General features: G+C 33.2%; 1 long non-coding RNA gene and 1 pseudogene across 1 annotated transcript; both read left to right on the top strand.

The window, feature by feature from the left end:
• LOC146884131 (uncharacterized) overlaps positions 1–17,735 on the top strand; it is an 85,319-nt pseudogene that overhangs the window by 17,587 nt on the left and 49,997 nt on the right.
• On the top strand, positions 947–8,634 carry LOC146884133 (uncharacterized). The gene is made up of 3 exons (XR_014983943.1): positions 947–1,758; positions 2,654–2,724; positions 8,574–8,634. It is a non-coding gene; the product is annotated as an uncharacterized LOC146884133 (long non-coding RNA).

Below are 17,735 nucleotides of genomic sequence, written 5' to 3'. Positions count from 1 at the left end.
AAAACAGAAAATTTATCAAAACAACTAATATAGGATGAAATCCCACTACAGAAAAACATTGCATTTAACGGGGGTTATTTAGTGAAGGTTAATCTAACCTTAGTAATGGATTAACTTAACTGAGGTTTTTAAAATCTCCGTTAAATTCCAGAGGTTTAGTGTTAAACCTCTATAAAATAGTGTAGGTTTTCAAAACCTCCGTTAAATTACAAAGGTTTAATTTTAAACCTCTAAAAAATAGTTTAAGTTTTTAAAACCTCCCTTAAATTACAAAGGTTTAGTGTTAAACCTGTATAAAATAGTGTAGGTTTTCAAAACCCCCGTTAAATTACAAAGGTTTAACTTTAAACCTCTAAAAAATAATTTAGGTTTTTAAAACCTCCCTTAAATTACAAAGGTTTAGTATTAAACCTCTAAAAAGTAGTATAAATTTTTAAAATCTTTGCTAAATTACAAAGATTTAGTTTTAAAACTCTAGAAAATAGTCTAGGTTTCTTTCAAACTCCATGTTCAAACTCCATAAAATGTATACAATTATTACTTATACTATTTTTTGCCAATTTATTTCTACAAAAATATATGTAATATTCCTTAAAAGATATTTATTAAAAAAATACATGTAGATTATTTTCTTTAAAAAAAGTCTTCCACAATTAATTCACGTGAATTTTGTTATATAAAATTATCCTAAAGTCACTACAATAAAAACATTTTTTATTTACGGTTATTTTGTAACAGTGAAAAAAAACCGCTAAAAACATTTTTGTTTTCTGTTAATTTTTTTAACCATCAAAATTTTTTTATATTATTTTAAATTTAATTGTTTTGGTTGTAACTTTTGTAAAGGTTTTTTCTCCTCTCTTCTGTACACTACTAAAAATTTATGATTTATTTGCAAGATTTGTTGTGAAAAAAATCTTGAAATTTGTCATTTATACAAGTTGAAATTTGTTAGTAATAGAGTGATTGAATGTGGTGATATGCTGAAGTAGCACTTGGAGCAGCTCAAGGATGAACTTATCTTCATGAAGAATTATAAATTCATGTTAGACTTTAAGAAATATGATTATAGATTATTCTTGCTATGATCATTCATTGCTCAAGGGTGAACTTATCTTCATGAAGAATTACAAATTCATTTATAAATAGTTAAACGTACTTTTTACTTGTCAATTTTTTCTGTTAAAATCGTTTATAACTGTTATTTGTTAGACAACTACAACTATCTCTAGATTGATATTTTGCAGTATATATAAACATTGTAACAAAAGTTCCTCATTTGTGAAATTTTTTCCTTTGATACAAAGTAATAGATGGATTTTAGTGCCTTTAGTTAGCATTATCTGGTTGGACTTTGAATTTGGTAGATTTCTATTTCCTTACTATACATTTTTTTTCTGGTGGTTATGGTTGGACTTATGTTTAGTTTTATAATTTATCAAATTATAGCACCTAGGAAATGCAGAAGACAAGATAGAATACTCTGTCTCTAAATCCATACTTGAAAAATGTTAAAGTGTATTGTATCTAACAAATGTTTGATGAAGTTGTTCTATTACTACTCAACTGTTTCTGTTTTTGATGATATGTTAAACTTTGAGTCTTTCTACGTGAAGGTAGTTGAACAATTTTGACAAGCTTTGGAGATTTCACCACAGTGTGTGCCTGCACAATATGGACTTGCTTTGGGGCTGCTTGGTTTGGCAAAAAGACTGCATCAATCTAGGAGCATATAGATGGGGGGCTTCACTGTTACAGGTTTTTCTCTTCAATATTTTGTCTTTAATAATTATTATGTTGTTTTTTATCAAGTTTTCAGTGCTTTTGTTGCTTTTATAAATTCTTTTAGAAGGCTTCTGATGCAAATATGTTACAGGCTTCTTAAGAGGTTCAAGATTTAGATGTAGACAACCTTTTGTTTATTTCTCAAATTCTGTGTGGTGGAGACTAAGAGTGTAGTTATCAAACATTGTTATTGCTTATGCATTAATGGCACATTAAATAGTAATTAGAGGAAGAGAAAAAGCATAAGAAAATGGAATAAAGCAAAGGAAGAGTTTGTGTAACAAGAGGAACAAGCTTTATTGGTTCATGGATTATCAAGAACCTCCTTCAAGATGGTTACTTTGTTCACACCACTGAGAAACAACTCAGGTAGTAAAAGCAACCCCATTTGTGTTACATAAACATTTTCAGAATGAAAAAAAAAAAACTTTTGAATCCACTTTTTAATATTGGTTGAAATTCCATTGAAAAAAAAATCCTAATGGATGATTATATGTTACTTCTTACTTGTTATCTTGGAGCTAAGGTGATTCTTTTAGCAATAAAAAAGTATATTAATAATTTCTTTTACCTGTCTGGGTGTTAATTTTTTGGAATAGGAACTATTATCAATATTCCAAGAAAAAGGAACCTAATAGCCACAGGAAGTCTTACAATAGGGTGGATGTTTCAATTTGATTGCCTTTTTATTCTTCTACGAAAAATAATGTTAATTAATGTATGGTTTATTTTATGTATGTCCACAGGGGCAGTGGTAGAAAGTGGGAGAAATTTTGATAGGAAGAAGAAAGGGATAATAAATTCTTAGAATAAGATGTTGTGTTCATGTAATATATTAACTTAATATAAATTTTCATATTATTTGCAGGGACTCAATCCTTTGATGTTCATGTTTGTTGTACTTGGGAATACCGCTTATGTAGCCATGTATTAACACTGGTAATACTCCTGCTAAGCTATTTGTTGTGGATGAGTTACTTCTTGTGATAGTATACATGATGGATATTAAATTGGCAGAAAATTTGCTCTCTATAGTATATCAGTGACTTTTTGTTACTAGCAAGAAGATTACTAAGTATTTAAATTTGACAATGTGATTAGTCTAAACCTTCTCTGTTATGCTTCCTCTGTCTGCCACAAAAAGCAAGCAAATTAATAGCAAAAAGATCATCACAAATGGACAACTCTTCCTTATAAAGCAACTTTTAATTTTAAGTGAGCAGGTAATTCTGTCAGTCTTCTTAGTGAAGTTTTATAGGTTTCATTAGATAGGAATGATGACCATAAAAGATGTCCTAAACATAGTATGCTGCTTCACTTTGTTTTAGTCATTCACAATCCTAAGAGAAAAAGTTCCTTTAAATCTAGTTTGAATTGATTGAATTCTTCATTAAAAAAGAATTTTATTATTATTATTAATTATTGAATTCATTAATGAATTCTAAAAGAAATGAGTTGAACTTCATTTTACTAAGAATTCAATTTTGTAATATTTCTTTATACATTACTATTTAAAAATGGATGTTCAAATTAATGTTAACGAAGAGATCTATTATATCATTTTTCGCATGTGTAACATCCCAACCGGTATTACGAATTTAAATAATAAAATAGAGAAGTAAATAATAAAACTTCATTTCTTATAACTGATATTCCCAAAACGCAGGAAAATTAAAAAAAAACTATTATTACTTTCATAATAAACCAAAATTCATAAGTATAAATAAGATTGTAATTATCTAAAAGTCTAGAATATTCATAATTACAATTTATTTGAAAGCATAAAAAAACTTCATAAAGTTCTGATAAAATCTTCTCCCAAAACTAGTCCCGCTTCGTCTCTAGGCCTCACCAGATCCACCTGCAATAACATCCGCTCCCGTGTACCGCGTACACGATCATCGCCAAACACAAGCAGATAGAGTGAGTTAACATATTACACATATATATAAATATAGCACAGTTATATATAACACACCATCACACCAATACTACTGCAGTAAAATCACCTGGCGGGGGACACATACCGCCAAGCGCTGCTCGCCTCCAAACCGCTTGGAAGTTATGATGAGTCGAACCTTGGCTCACATAAAATACTTAAATTTTGGGAATTAAATATTATTTTTGCGCTTAAAAAAATTGTATTTAGTTGCATACTATATTATTGGATATTATTGAGTTTAATAATACAACTGTAATTTAATTTAGATCCTTAAGAGTGTAAATAATGAATATTTTAATTCATAAGTCAAAATAGGAATTTTGGAGAGAAATAGTTCAGGTACTAAATGTACCCCCAATTCTCATGTTTACACCCCCTTTTTCCAATTGGAATATCTATTTCTAAAAAAAACATTTCTGGAGCTAACTACACTCCCTCTTTTCAGGTTTACACCCTCTTCTGTAAATTAACTTTAAATTTCTGCTTTGTACCCCTCCTTTTTACTAAACTGCACTCCTAATATCACTTAAAATTTAGTCCACCAGATTTCGTCACGTGGCAATCCTCCATTTACTACATTAACCAATTAAAGCTTGCCACGTCCTCAATCACCCACTCACTAAAATAACCATTCACCGTTTGCCACATCATCAATCCTCCACTAACTCAAATCACCAATTAAAACATGTCACCTCATCACTCTCTCTGTCCTTCACACAACCAAAACCCTAACCCTAATCTCCCTCTCTCTCTCTTCAGCACCAACCCATTTCTGCAGCCGTCACCTTCCATGGCCGCCACGTCCACGTCCGACCGCCGCTGCAGCTCGCCGGACGCAACCACCCCGTCGTCCCATCGCCGGAAAACACAGCCCCCGCTGCTACAATCGGAGTCCGTGATTGCTCCTTCTTCCTCGCGCAACCCGCAGCCACCACCACGCCGTGATTGCACTTGCCAATCTCGATGCCACCATCACGCCAGAATCCATGGTCGCTGCACCTTTTTCCTCCATCATCTCGCTGCCGGAAACCGCGATGAAAGTCGATCTCATCTCGTGAAACTACTCGCGACGCACACGGCCTACGCCTGTTCGAGTCGTTCTCGCCGCCAGTCGCTGCATCGAAACCGTTCGCTCCTGCGTCGTCGTCGACGTGTACCACTTCCACGGCAGCCACCATGTCGCACTCACGCCGCCTTCTTCATCCACCATCCCGCAGCCCTCACCATAATAGCACCACTCGCTCCCCGCGACAGCCACGCAACGCCGCTGCGTCTCCACTCTTCCCGTCGGGTCACCATTGTCGCCGCTGAGCCATGCCCGACGCCGTCACAGCCACGCCACCGTCACCGTCAGGACAGACGTCAACCATGGAAGAACTCATGGAAAAAAACCCTAATTCTGGAAAGAGAAAGCACACTGCCACATGTCGATTTCTCAATGGACAGTCTAAAGAGTGTCAACCAGTCAACTTTGGGTTTGGGCAAGGCAGACTTGGTCACATGAACCCTAATTTGCCTAGCTAGGCGGCAGTTCACCAACCATTAAGCCATGTTTCTTGCTAACTAATATAATTCACATATTATATTATTCCACAACATAATTACACATATTATTAAAACAATAATAATTAATTAATACATAAATAGCATACATAAGATTTGAACTCAAGTTCTCTCACACAATTAAAGTACTCTCAACCACTTGAACTAGTACTTTTCCACAATATACAAATCAGAATTAAATACCATAAATGTTCTTTCTACTCGCATTTATTAATTAATTAATTTAATTATTTAATTTTCACGGGTCTTACAGCATGTCCTCGCAAGTTTAGAGTAGGTGAAAATTCTCCTAATTTATGGCCTACCATACGATCTTTTATATAAATAGGTAAATGTTCTTTTCCATTATGGATAACAATGGTATAGCCAATCATTGTGGGTATAATGGTAGATGCTCTGGACCAAGTTAATATTATATCTTTTTCCGCTTTTATGTTAAGCTTCTTTATTTTTCTTAATAAATGATTCGCTACAAAAGGATTTTTTTTTAGTGAACGCGTCACAGTTAATTACTCCTTTTTCTTGTAAAGACGAAGAAACAATTTCTATTTTCTCTATTATTTAGTACGACGACGAAGAATCAAATTATCACTATATTTCTTCCTTTTTCTACTTCTTCTTCCAAGTGCAGGAAAACCCCAAGGAGTTGCGGTTTTTTTTCTACCAATGGGGGCCCTCCCTTCACCACCCCCATGCGGATGGTCTACAGGGTTCATAACTACTCCTCTTACTATAGGACGTTTACCTAGCCAACATTTAGATCTGGCTCTACCTAAATTTTTCTGGTTTACCCCAACATTTCCCACTTGTCCAACTGTTACCGAGCAGTTTTTGGATATCAAACGGACCTCCCCAGAAGGTAATTTTAATGTGGCCGATTTCCCCTCTTTTGCAATTAGTTTCGCTACAACACCTGCTCTAGCTAATTGTCCACCCTTTCCGAGTGTGATTTCTATGTTATGTATGGTCGTGCCTAAGGGCATATCGGTTGAAGTAGATTCTTCTTTTTGATCAATCAAAACCTCTTCCCAAACTGTACAAGCTTCTTACAAAGCATACGGCTTTCTGGATGTAGATGATGATATCTATATAAATGGATCTTATATATATATATATATATATATATATATTTATATATATATATATATATATATATATATATATATATATATATATATATATATATATATCGCACAATGAAGTACCACACAAGTGGGTATATAGGAATCCAAATCTGCCGCTCATGTTATGATCTTCTACATCCTAGGTCTTCCCGTTCCTTCATCTGGCTTATGTTCTTCATGTAGCATTCAGACTGAATGACTCTATGAAATTACGTCGCTACTTCCACATGGTACGGGTAACGTAGGAGACATCTCTCTTTTTCCCAGGAGGAATCCTTAGAATTATCACAACTTAGCTTTCAATTCGCCTTTGACCATCAAATGAAATGTGAATAACCCACCCTCCCCTATTTGAAACAAAGGGTGCTTCCGGTTCTGTTGGTGCTTGAAACAATTTTGTCTTCTCCATATTACTATATCTCTAGAGTCAATAATTTTATATGAGGAACTACTGAACTCAATCACTTGCTGCCGTTACTCTTCAGTTTTCTATTGAGGTCTATCCTGTAGAGGTACTCCAATTGGATCAGTGATCGATTTCTAGGTTTCGCCGTAAACCTAGTTGGTTACTTCCAATTACGTAAATCAATAGTTCAAACCGCACTCAAAGGTAGGGTATTTCCCATTTTGATAGGAACTTTTGTACCAGAAACAATGGTATCTCCAATTATAGCCCCTCTAGGGTGTAAAATATATTTTTTCTCACCATCCCCATAGTGTATGAGACAAATGGATGCATTTCGATTAGGGTCATATTCTATGGTTACGATTCTACCATATATGTTTTTTTCATTCCGTCGAAAATCAATTTGACGGTATAGACGCTTATGACCTCCCCCTCTATGCCCTGCGGTAATTATTCCTCTGGAATTACGACCTTTACCACAACGATGTTGTCCATAGATCAAATGATTTCGTGGATTGGATTTTACTTGACTGTCTACGGTTCCATTGCGTGTGCTTGGGGTAGAAGTTTTGTATAAATGTATCACCATGCTATTAAGTATTTTGATTTAAGTTCTTTTCTTTCTAAGAGGTGGCATAGAATAACCCGGTTGAAGCGTAATGATCATACGTCTGTAATGCATTGTATGTCCCATAATAGGTCATACTCTTCTACCATTTACCGGGAGTCGATGACTATTCATAGCTATTACTTTGACATCAAAGAAGAGTTCGACCCAATGCTTTATTTCTGTCCTAGTTGATCCCGATTCGACATTAAAAGTATATTGATTTTTCCCCAATAACCGAATACTTTTGTCTGTAAATACTGCATATTTTATTCCATTCATAAATCCAATTCAGTTGTTGACAAGCGAACAACAAGCCAAGGTGCACATAATAATTTCCTTAGTTTTTGGATAATCATCCTGTCCTGTTATGAGTTTAGTACATTCCTAGTTGTCAGCAATACTGTGTTGATCCCCAAGACGCTGAGAATTGATGACCCTACAAAAGCTGCAAAGAGCTCTATATGGTCCACACTTGGGATCAAGAATGAGAAGGGGAACTCTCTCAATGGAGGAGGTCTTTTCAAGGCATTTGCATCAAAGGGAGGTAGTGATGATAAGAAGAACCATGTGGTGGTTGAAGCATCCCCATTGTTGCAAGCCAACCCTGCAGCTTTGTCAAGGTCTCTGGTATTCCGTGACAGAACATAGTTCAGAATTACAGCAATTTTCTCAGCCAGCTTCATCAAAAAATGTTTCTGATATAGGTCCTAAAGTTGAAGTTGTCTTGATAGGTACAGAGCATAAACCTATGCATTTTGCCACAGTTCTCTTATTATTAATAGTTCTGTTGGGGGATTCCTATTTTCTTTGTTGGTGTGTTTTTAACTCCCAATATTTCAAGCATCATACATACACACACACATATATATATATATATATATATATATATATATATATATATATATATATATATATATATATATATATTTTCTTCCTAGTTTGTTGAAGTTGAGGATTTTCAATTCTTATATGTATTTTATACCCTTGAAGAGAAGGTAAATACTACATATTATTTTATGTAAAATGGGATAGAATTAAAAAATGTGGTAAAATAGATTGCTTAATGAACTCATGTGATTTGCTAATGTTTGGATATGTAACTTGTGTATTGAAAATGATTGTTTCTATTATCCACTATTGTAGATACTCTCCACTCCATAATGTCAGGAGACCATGGGAACAACATATTGATCAGTCTATTCAGTATCCATCAACCATGTTGTTGACAGTTGATCATGATGATCGTGTTGTGCCACTGCACACATTGAAGTTATTAGCGGTTGGTCTGCTTTTCATTACTAGAAAATGGGCTTATAATGACAGGTAAAATGAGCTTACTATGACAGGTATTATGGTGTCATAGTTTCAGGAGTCATAGAAAATGTGCGCTTTTTATGACACTGCAGAAACCTGTCATAGTAAGTCAGACTTACAATGATAGGCAGTGCAAACTACGTCATAGTAAGTCAGATTTTTTTTAATGATTTTTCTATTTTACCATTTTCCTTTCCATACTAATGTTGCCTATTATGCTCGTTCACCCAGTGTCCGAAATCCATCTCAAAGGTTGTAATTCCTGCAAATATGGTATTATTAGAATGCAAGAATAGAGTGGAAAACATATTCTAATACAAGAAGAAAGGATACTCATGCAAATTAGGAACAATATTACAAACCAACCATAACAATCTATGGTAATCTTCCATTGCTACACGAAAATTTCTGAAAAATTCAGGAGTTGCAAATGCCATAGGAATATCAACATACAATAAGTATAATATTTTTAAAAGGAGATGTATGTGTCATTTATTGTGCAGGGAAATATATAGTTGCAGTACCAACTTGAATTTACCGATCCAGCAAAACCCAAAACACAATAGAAGGAACAGTTCTGAGATAAAGACAAAAAATTATATCAGTTACTTGGAATCCTTTTTAATTTGGTTTTGTGAAAAAGAGCAACATAAGGAGAGTGAACGGCGTGAGGTGCGTAGAGGACGCGCAAATAGCTCGTATACGGTGCGCGGACAGCTCGCGGACAGTGTGCAGAAGACGTGCAGACAGCTCGCGGACAGTGCGCGAAGGATGAACGGACGACGCACGGACAGTGCGGACGGCGCGCGAACGATAAGCGGAGGGCGTGAGGACGGTGTGCAGACAGCTCGCGGACGGTGCACGGACAGTGCGGACGGCGCGCGGACAGTGCGGACGGCGTGCGGACAGTGCGGATGGCGCGCAGACGATGAGCAGAGGGCGAGCAGACGACGAGCGGAGGGCGACAGACGGCGAGCAGAGGCCAGCGGAGGGCGAGCGGACGATGAGCGAATGGTGTGAGAACGGTGCGCGAGACTGAATCTAGAAAGAAACTAGGGTTCTGAATGTTGGAGAAAATGGAGACGAGAAAGAGAGAAAGAAAAGAGGGAAGGAAAAAAATTAGGGATTTGAAGATATTATGACAGGTTTCTGTAAATCTGTCATAATATATTTTTAACATAATTTCAATTTTGCCATCGTGTCCATCTATTATGATAGGTCCTCTGCACCTGTCATAATAAATTTTTCCTTTTCACTTATTATGATAGATTCCTTTTTACTAGTCATTGTTACTTTTATTACAAAAATGTCACCGGTCAACTTATTATGATAGGTGGCTTATACCTGTCATAATAAGTCGTCATAGATTCCTCTTTTTCCACTAGTGTCTTATGAATTCACATTGAGATTGTAGACACAAGTTAACTTCTATTTATTAAATTGTGTTGCAAAGTATAAAATAAGTGGTTAGAAGATTGGTCTAGTTAATGTTTTCTCCAAACATTCAAGGAGAAGGAAATATAAAATAGATATCTACGTTTAATAAAATTAGTTTATGCATTAATTATAAATTATTTTTTAGAGAAATTGAGGAGATTGCTAATGTGAGTTGATTTTAGTTCATGAGAAAACTTTTTCTTTCTTATGTTTATGGAGAAATTTGTTTAAACAAACTCAATTAATTGTCAAATTTTTTTATGCATATATGTTTCACTCTCATTTGACTACTGAATGGGCAAGAAACTCACCTTGATAGTCCTGCAGCTTTCTATTTTTTTACCCTTTTTAACACTAAGAGGATAACAAGTAAAATTAACTTACAAGTTGACATGAAGGGAAATAACCGCAGTATTGAAATTGGTGTTAAACCTCCCAAGGTGAAGTAAAAATAATTCGTACACCTTGGCCTTAGTCCTCCTCAAGAATTAGCCAAGAAAGGAAAAAATAAAACTTTTAGTGTTACAAGCTTTCAAGTTAAAGATTTAAAAAAATGACTATTATTTTTGTGATCTATTATATGTTTATTATTACCATTCTTATGGTATGCTTCTCAATTATCCTTTTTGGTTTCTCTTCCCCTTTTCATAGGGCAGACAAAACCATGTTGCAATTTACAGTGTTACCCAGTTTTATGTCATCTTTGTCTCAATCACAACTATACATACCTACATCTTCTCATACAATACATTTATTTCATACCTTATCATTTCTTTTGTGACTACACATCTATCTTGGAGTTCAATAAAATTGTCTTTAGAATGAGAGTGATCTAAGTCATTTTGTTATGAATGAGGAGATTGTTCTTGCTTTCCTTGCTGCCTCAATTAAGAGGGCTCTCTCTTATATAATCATTTTTTTTCTTTGATAGTATTGAATAATGAAATTATAGTCAACGTAAAACTCATCAATATGGTGAACATGGATCAATCATGAAAAATTTGTTAATGTTGTTGATGAGATTGAATAAGGGTACTAAATAACTTTTTCCACTTCATTAAGGTTGCTCTTATAAAATCAACAAATGAGAAATTGAACACTTTCAGCAGAATATTGATCATAGCTAAAATTTCCATGGAGTATTTACCTCAGGGAATTTTATTTTTTATATGAAATAGCTTGTTTGAATGAACTACTAATGGATTGATCCTAATGTTCACAACAGAGATTGGCACCCCATTACAATGCCGAACTATAGGTATATATCTTCCTTATTTGTTCTTCACCTACCTTCAGATAAATAACTTTATTATTTAGATTGAACAAAATACAAAAAAAATGTCTTTCACATTTTTGACGGTTTTTTAAACTGCTAAAAATTTTATTTGTGACGATCTTTAACCGCTAAAATTTGTAATTTTAACCATCACAAATGTCCATTTTTTTTGTAGTGTATGTTCAATCCTGCACCGATAATGTTTAAGACTGCATAACTTCTTTTATTTTTTAGAGTTTACATTTGTAATTATGATTCACATTTATATTGTAGGTTTCTGATCAAGGAAGTGTGCCAACTAATACAACAAGTTCTGGACATGAGGAAAATCATATGTGATAGTTGAAAAATATAATATAATGTGGAAGTTAATTGAATTATTTTATGTTTTGAAAACCATTGTAGTACTTCATGATAGTTTTTGCTGACTAATATTGTACTTGAATTTGAATTTGAATTCGTATATTTGTTATACTTTGATATACATTTAGTTATCTATAAATAATTTGTCAATTTGATGAGTTTATATCTATATATGTATAATTTCATTAAATATAGATTAAAAAAATAGAATAAATGTAAATAATTGTGATTGAAAAAATATATATGAATACATAAATGATAAATGAGTAAAAAAATATAATAATAATTTAAAAATCTATGGTACTTTATGGAGGTTTTGAAACCTATAGTATTTTATGGAGGTTTTGAAGCCCAGGGTATTTTAGGGGGTTTTGAAACCCATGGTATTTTATGGGGGTTTTGAAACCTATGTTATTTTATGGAGGTTCTAAAACCCATAGTATTTTATGGAGGTTTCAAAATCTACGATATTTTACGGAGGTTTCAAAATTCATGGTAACTAACTGGGGGTTTTAAACCCACAAAACGTAACTGAGGTTTTAAAACCTATGTTAAATTCAAGAGGATAAAAAACCTTCGTTATTGATTGGTGCTTCTGGGGTTCGTAAAAACCTTGGCTAACACATTCTCCAGTGATGATTTAGCAGGAAAAATCGAAACCCCAGGTAAAGAACTTAGTAAAGGTTTTAATCCTGGGTAATGTCAAAATAAACCTCCGTTAAAAATATTTTTTCTTGTAGTGTCCCCAATTCAAGCTAGATTAGAAAACCTATAATCTACACAATGGGTCAAAATCTATAAAATGCATGGAATGAAGTAATTGACAGTTCAAACATGGATCAATACACTGAACAAAATTGATGAGATGCATATATCACTAATATAGTGATAGAAAAACAAAATCAAAGATGAAAGCAACCTAAGAACAATAGCACGGGAAAAATAACTACATTACCTAACTCTGAAGAAAATGTAGAATTTGAATTCTAAACTAATAGCTATAGTTCAAGAAAATGTAGAATTTGAATTATAAACTAATATCTAGTTACTGGAATGCATCAAAGATCGTGGAAACAGATTAGAAACATGAAGAAAAACTGGAAATAGGTATTGGAATCAAAAATCACAAAATGAGTTTCAAAAACAGAAAAGGGTTTTGAAGGAAAAATCAAGAACTTGATTCTTGATCTATGGTTTTAGATTTTTGTAGTCAAATAGTTCATTGAGAACCATTAAATCAAGTGGCGACATTGCACTCCTTTGATATGATCCTAAGTTCAGAAATGAAATTAAGAAAAACAAGTAATATTTGAAACTATGAAACTAGAATTTTGACAGCAAAATAGAAATGGGTTTGATAGCATATATGAATCTGAAAAGTGTAAAAACTCATAAAAGAAAGCTATAACGTGGAAATAAAAGTAAATGGCAATGGAAATAAAACTGGAAAACAAAATCGAATGGCAAAAATCGAAAATCTGGAAAATGGGTTTTAAACCAGAAATAAGAACTTGAGTTTTGCTTGAATGGGTGTAATCTCTGCCTCCAATATCTCTAATCTGAAATACTGGATAAATTGGTCACATTGTACTCTTAGAAACCATAATTGAATCCCAAAACTAAATCTGTATAAAAGTTCAAAGATCAAAACCATTCACTCATCATTCAAGAAAATACCTGTAGGACAAAACCAGAAAATGGTTATGAAAACTTCATAAGAGAATGTAAATGCTGAAATGTAAATAAAAGCTGTAAAACTGTAGAAATGTAAATGAGAACTGGAAATTGAATTTCATTAAACATTTAAGTGTACTAATCGGTTGAGATTACATATATTGTCAAGAACTTGAATGTTTCTTGCTCACATTGTAGTCTTGAACTCCATGATCTTCATAACATACTTCTCTCAATCCAGAAAACTAAGAATCTACGAACTAATGAAAGCTGTAATAAGTGCATAAAAGGAAATAGTGAGTTGTGTGTATTCGTGGTGGTGGTGTTTGCTCTTCCTAGGCTAGTCTATTTATAGGAAAGAAATCCATGAACCAAAACAAAATCTCCTAGGCTCGCTAAACTAACTCAACTCCTCTTTGACCAATCTTCTTAATTTTTCTATGCTTGCTGCCACCTATGATTAATGATGTTGATAGTTAAGCTTTGGGTTGACAACTTCTATTATTTACTTGGCCAACTTTCTAGCTTCATCATGTCTTTAAATTTCATTTTAAATCTGCCGGAAACACAAATAAAACTCAAGTTAGTTAAGTCAAGAAGGTTAGAACAAGGATAGGGTTAAGGTAACAATATACTAGACTAGTTCTAAGAATTCAAAACAAACCAAGCTAAAATTCACTCTAAAAGGAACCTTTTTAACACATTTTTACTAAAACTAAGATTATTACTAGAAAAAGCGAAAATGAACCAAAAACAGAAAAAAAAAAAAAAAAAAAGAACAAGAAAACCCCAAAAGAAGTGCACTAAACTACTAAAAAATGTGCCTAATTTGACACTTAACACACCTCCACACTTCGAGGTTTACACTCTTGTGCAAAGAAAGAAGAAAACAAAATTTAAAAACAACTTCAAAACATTGAAATATTGTTCTACCACTCAGCTGCATCTGTCCTGCATACATCAAAGACCAAAAATAGCTTCAAGATCCTCCACTCTAGTTGTCAAAAACAGGTTAAACATGTCAAGTTTAAACAAAATTCAATCAAAACTCAGTTTAGATCAGTATAAAATCCTCACAGGACAATGTTTCTCTCTCATTCTCTCATGTGTATAGGGTTAGTGTATAACTTAGCTCATCACATCATGTTTCTAGTCTCGGTCTAGGCTTGGAAAGCCTCTAGCATTCACCACTACTCATCCTCAATCACTATTAAAGATTAATTAGGACTTTTTTTTTAAAGCTTGTAATGTGGCTAGTATCAAAAGGTAGGGAGTACAAAAGGATCACAAAGCTATAGCACTAAAGAGAGTGAAGAAGTAATGGGGAAAATTTTGGGAATTTCAAAAGTAATGACTAACTAAATTTTAAGTTTATAGTAAATAAATTTGTATATTTCTAATTGTCATTTTTCTATTTTTATATAAATATAAATAATTTATAGACTTTTTAATTAATTTTTATTTATTTATTTCTTTTAAGTTTATTGTCTTGTTTTGTCATCTAACATTTTTAATTTTCATATGTTAAAAACTATAAAAATTTTATATTAATTTAAAATAATATTATGATTAGTGCAAAAATAAATAAAAAAATCAATGTTTAATATATAGTCACAATTAATGTAAAACCATAATTTTTATGACGATTTTAATCAAGTTGACACATTTCAATTACATATAAATTAAAAAAAAATATGAAGTGTAAAATATGAATTTGAAAACATAAAATTAAGATTTGAAATTTCTTAATTTTAGATAATCTAATTATTTTAATAAAATATTATAATTATATTTTTTTTTTCAAATTTTACTCAAATGTTTTGTTATCACTACAAGAAAAAATATTTTTAACGGGGGTTTATTTTTACATTATTCAGGGTTAAAACCTTTGCTAAGTTTTTTACCCGGGGTTTCGATTTCCCCCGCTAAACCATCCCTGGAGAATGTGTTAGCCGGGGTTTTTACGAACCCCAAGAAGCACCAATCAATAACGGAGGTTTTTTATCCTCTTGTATTTAACATAGGTTTTAAAACCTCAGTTAAGTTTTGTGGGTTTAAAACCCCAGTTAATTACCATGAATTTTGAAACCTTCATAAAATATCGTGGATTTTAAAACCTCCATAAAATACTATGGGTTTTAGAACCTCCATAAAATAACATAGGTTTCAAAATCCCCATAAAATACCTTGGGTTTCAAAACCTCCGTAAAATACTATAGGTTTCAAAAACCTCCGTAAAGTACCATAGATTTTTAAATTATTATTATTAATTTTTTTACTCATTTATCATTTATGTATTCATATATATTTTTCAAATCACAATTATTTACAATTATTCTATTTTTTTAATCTGTATTTAATGAAATTGTACCTAAATAGATATAAACTCATCAAATTGACAAATTATTTATAGATGACTAAATGTATATCAAAGTACAACAAATATACGAATTCAGATTCAAATTCAAGTACAATATTAGTCAGCAAAAACTATCATGAAGTACTGCAATGGTTCTCAAAACATAAAATGATTCAATTAACTTCCACATTATATTATATTCTTCAACTATCACATATGATTTTCCTCATGTCCAGAACTTGTTGTATTAGTTGGCACACTTCCTTGATCAGAAACCTACAATATAAATGTGAATCATAATTACAAATGTAAACTCTGAAAAATAAAAGAAGTTATGCAGTCTTAAAAATTACCGGTGCAGGATTGAACATAGTCAACTCAGGAGGCAATGCAACACACTCCTTCAATTTCCACACATACTTTTTCTTTTATTCATCACTCTCTTTTCTCGAAGCTCTAGCAGCATGGTCCATAACCACCTAGGTCGGTGAAAAGTAAGAACCCTCTTAGCTAGCTTTGTAGCATATGGTAATTACCAAAAGTTGGTACATACAGTGACACGAAGATCAGAACTTTTGTGTGTTAAAATCTTGAGAAAATGGCAATGGAACATATAGTACATACATAGGTAAAAATGAAACTTTAGTGGATACTCTGTTGTGGTATATAAGTGCATGTAGTATATATATATACATATACATATACATCAGTGGATAGAAACCGTGGGAGAATGAAGATCGTCCAAACATGATGACCTAGATGGTGGAGCCAAAGATTGTCCCGTGAGGTGCCCAGTTGAGGAAAGTCATAAATGAATTAAAAATAAATAAAAATGGCAGTGTCCAATCACCTCTTGCTACAATTTTCTCCTCTCTAAGGCTCCTCCTATTTATTTCATTCCCTGTCATGCTGCCATTTTATTTTCTCATTTTGCTTCTCTCACCATAATAATAACCCTCTTATGTTTAACTCAAACCTTCATAACTCTTCCCCTCACTCCACCAAAACACCCTTTACTTTCCTCGCCATTCATTCTTCCTCCACGTAGGTTTCCACAAAAACCATTGTTGGATTCAACACTTTCTTAATCACCTATACATGGGAAGACACTCTTGTTGCTACAAACAGAAGTTACGAAAAGGCCTTTGGTCTCCAGAGGAAGATGAGAAGCTTCTGGATTACATCACCAAACATGGTCATGGATGTTGGAGCTCAGTCCCCAAACTTGTTAGTATATCTATATCTATTATCTATATATATACACATACACATACTATATCGTTTCATTGATGCAGCGTGCACAATGAAGGAGTGGAGTCACTTCATTCTAATCTTAATTCTGCATGCCAGGTCTGCAGAGGTGTGGGTAGAGTTGCAGGTTGAGGTGGATAAATTACCTGAGGCCTGATTTGAAGAGAGGAGAATTCTCACAAGAGGAGGAGAACATGATCATTGAACTCCATGCAGTTCTTGGAAACAGGTAGTTCAGTAATATAGTTAAATATCTTTCTTTTTCTTTTTTAACTTACGGTTATTACTTTTGACTTTTGATCTTGTACATGTAATGTTTTACTGTTTCTTTTCTCATGGTGACTGCTATATCAGGTGGTACATCTTTTCAAAGATATTTTCACCAAGTGCAACTTATGTGATACTTCTTCTCTCTCAAAAAGTAGAGGAAAAAAAACATAACAAAGTTAGTTTCTGCCATGTTTTAGTTCATCTATTTTTTTTAGTGTTCAACTACCTAAATGCCCTTGTGTCCAATGCTCAACCCGTGGTTTTCTTTTCTCCAGCTAATTGAATTACAGTATCAGGGTATCACTTGGTCAAATATACAGGGTTGAATATGATCCAAAACAATACCTATGGGAAAAGGAAT

The sequence above is a fragment of the Vigna unguiculata genome, chromosome 8 (genome assembly GCF_037176805.1).
Source record: "Vigna unguiculata cultivar grain cowpea cultivar isolate G323 ecotype 2 chromosome 8, ASM3717680v1, whole genome shotgun sequence".
NCBI lineage: Eukaryota > Viridiplantae > Streptophyta > Magnoliopsida > Fabales > Fabaceae > Vigna > Vigna unguiculata.
The sequence above is the reverse complement of the archived record's forward strand: the minus strand, read 5'-3'. Positions and strand labels throughout refer to the sequence as shown.